At 52.9% G+C, this 2,484-nt stretch overlaps 1 protein-coding gene across 1 annotated transcript in view; it reads right to left on the bottom strand.

The window, feature by feature from the left end:
- Positions 1-2,484, bottom strand: part of creb3l1 (cAMP responsive element binding protein 3-like 1) — a 118,146-nt gene that overhangs the window by 46,814 nt on the left and 68,848 nt on the right. The window lies entirely within an intron of this gene.

Below are 2,484 nucleotides of genomic sequence, written 5' to 3'. Positions count from 1 at the left end.
ACACACACACACACTACAGAGAGACACACACAAAAGAAAGCAGCCACTCAGTCAGATTCCCATCTCCTCAGTTCGGACCTTCCTAAAAAGAACAAGTCATATCCCCAGGATCCCCCCCAGATGATGCGGTGATCCGTTCCAAGCCATGAAGCCGCCCTGTGAGGTCATGGCAGAGTGTCCCATGGGACTGAGTGAGTAAGTGGGAATGCTCTGGCTGCTTGTTGAACACCCCATCCCCAACCCGCCATCAGTGAGAACAGGCCATCGCGCTGGCATTGTGTCCCTTACTGTACAACACAATGACCACGCTGAATCAAACTCACTTCACTGGCCCTGATCGAGTGTGCGGGCTGTCCTTCACTGAGATACTGAAGTCATTGGGATTTATCCAACCGAGTGTGACGTTGTGGGTGGCGGGGGGGGTGGTGTTTGGGGAGTGTGTCCCCTCATTTTGGTAAGGCGCTGTGACCCAGGGCTGGCATGGGTGGGCACCTTTAGCCTGACCAGTCTCTGAGCCACGGTGCCATGGGTGAGGGATTCCTCCCAGCCTCTGACGCTCCTGACACCCAGTCCATCAGGCATTGCTGGATTCGGACAGAGAACAGTTAAACCGTTCACAGCGCCTGCCTCCGGAGGCCAGAGGGAGCGAGCAGGATCTCTCCAGAGTGAGGATCCGGCTTGAGGATATTTCCTGTCGAGCAGCTGCCTGACCGGGAAGGCAGGACCTGCTGAACACAGCGAGGGTGTGCTCAGCTGAGCCTGGGCTCAGTCACACCTGGGTGTGGACGGCACTAGGATGTTTGCCAGAGGCTAGAGTCCAATTGTTATTATTCATTTGCAGATTAAACAGAGTTTCTCACCTCCATTGTACCTGTCCCTCATTATCAGTGAACACTGTTCAAACGGGTTCCCCCCTGGACGTAGTTGCGCATGTCTTCGAGCCCCTCGGCGTCACCGTGACAAGGTGACGCACGAAGCCAGATAACACCTGAGCCTCGCCTCAGCTCACTGACCACGCATCTTTTCACGCTCACCAGCACCGCACGTCCTCGCGCCAATCGGCGTGGGAGACTGACATGCCAGGGCGACCCTCTCTCAGCCGGCAGGGGCAGGAGCACTGACCGTGGGCCACCGGCCAGTCCACCCCACCGCCCTCTGACAGCTTGGGAACGAAGAGTTTGTGAAGGAGCCAGGCTCCCCTCTGCGTTGTCCACCCACTTCATTCCCCAGAGCTGCTGCTGCTGACAAGGCAGGGCCCAGACGACCGGCAAAATCGAATAATAGCAGGACGGGAGAGGGAGATGGTCCGGCAGATAGGGGTAAGGTAGAGTCAGAGAGATGGACGGCACAGAAACACACCCTTCAGTCCAACCTGTCCATGCTGACCAGTTACCATAGAACATTACAGAGCGGGGCAGGCCCTTCGGCCCTCAATGTCGTGCTGTCCTGTGAAACCAATTTGAAGCCCATCTAACCCGCACTATTCCATTCTCATCCATGTGCTTATCAAATGACCATTTAAATGGTCTTAAACTTACTCAGTCATTGATATTTCTCTGTTTGGAAGGAATGAATATGCAGAACCCAATCTAGTCCCACCTGCCAGCACCCGGCCCATGTCCCTCCAAACCCTTCCTGTTCATATACCCATCCAAATGCCTCTTAAATGTTGCAATTGTACCAGCCTCCACCACTTCCTCTGGCAGCTCATTTCATACACGTACCACCCTCTGTGTGAAAAAGTTGCCCCTTAGGTCTCTTTTATATCTTTCCCCTCTCGCCCTAAACCTATGCCCCTCTAGTTCTGGACTCCCCCCACCCCAGGGAAAAGAGCTTGGCTACTCACCTTATGGGTCAACTGCTGGCAAATGGGAGTAGATTTATATAGGATATCTGGTCGGCATGAGCGAGTTGGAGTGAAGGGTCTGTTTCCCTGCTGTACATCTCTCTATGAGTCTATGATTCTCAATGGAATCACAGAGCAGGCCCAGGTTGAAGTCAATACCAATGACAAGCCTTGAGTTTGGGTTCATAACAGAGGCAATTGGAAGGGAAAAGTCGATGTAGCCCATCTAATCTAATCTAAAATCTAAAAAAAACGTATTACAGACTTTCAAAGACAGAGTTACCCAAATCATAGGCGACCTCCCAGCCTCTTATCGATGAACCAAATCGATCCAGTATCAATGCTCCCTAACATCCAAAATGACAAATCCCAACTCGAGAACACTCAGTGACCTCCTCTGTCCAGTTCCAGCCTGTTCCTTAATATTTAATCGTGACTGACTAGAAAAATGCTCCACAAATGCAAACAATCAACCAGGAACCCAGCGTTCACTCCCCAGGAGTCTGCCTCAACTTGACACTGAGCTCACAATCCTGACCCCAATGGGAGTACACAGTACAGTCACACACGTGGGTGCTGTAACACAGGGGGGGGGGGGGGGGGGGGGTGGAAAACAGCCAGAAAACACCCAGGGCCCC

This window comes from Chiloscyllium plagiosum, chromosome 16 (assembly GCF_004010195.1).
Source record: "Chiloscyllium plagiosum isolate BGI_BamShark_2017 chromosome 16, ASM401019v2, whole genome shotgun sequence".
NCBI lineage: Eukaryota > Metazoa > Chordata > Chondrichthyes > Orectolobiformes > Hemiscylliidae > Chiloscyllium > Chiloscyllium plagiosum.
This window is presented reverse-complemented; position numbering and strand designations above follow the sequence as displayed.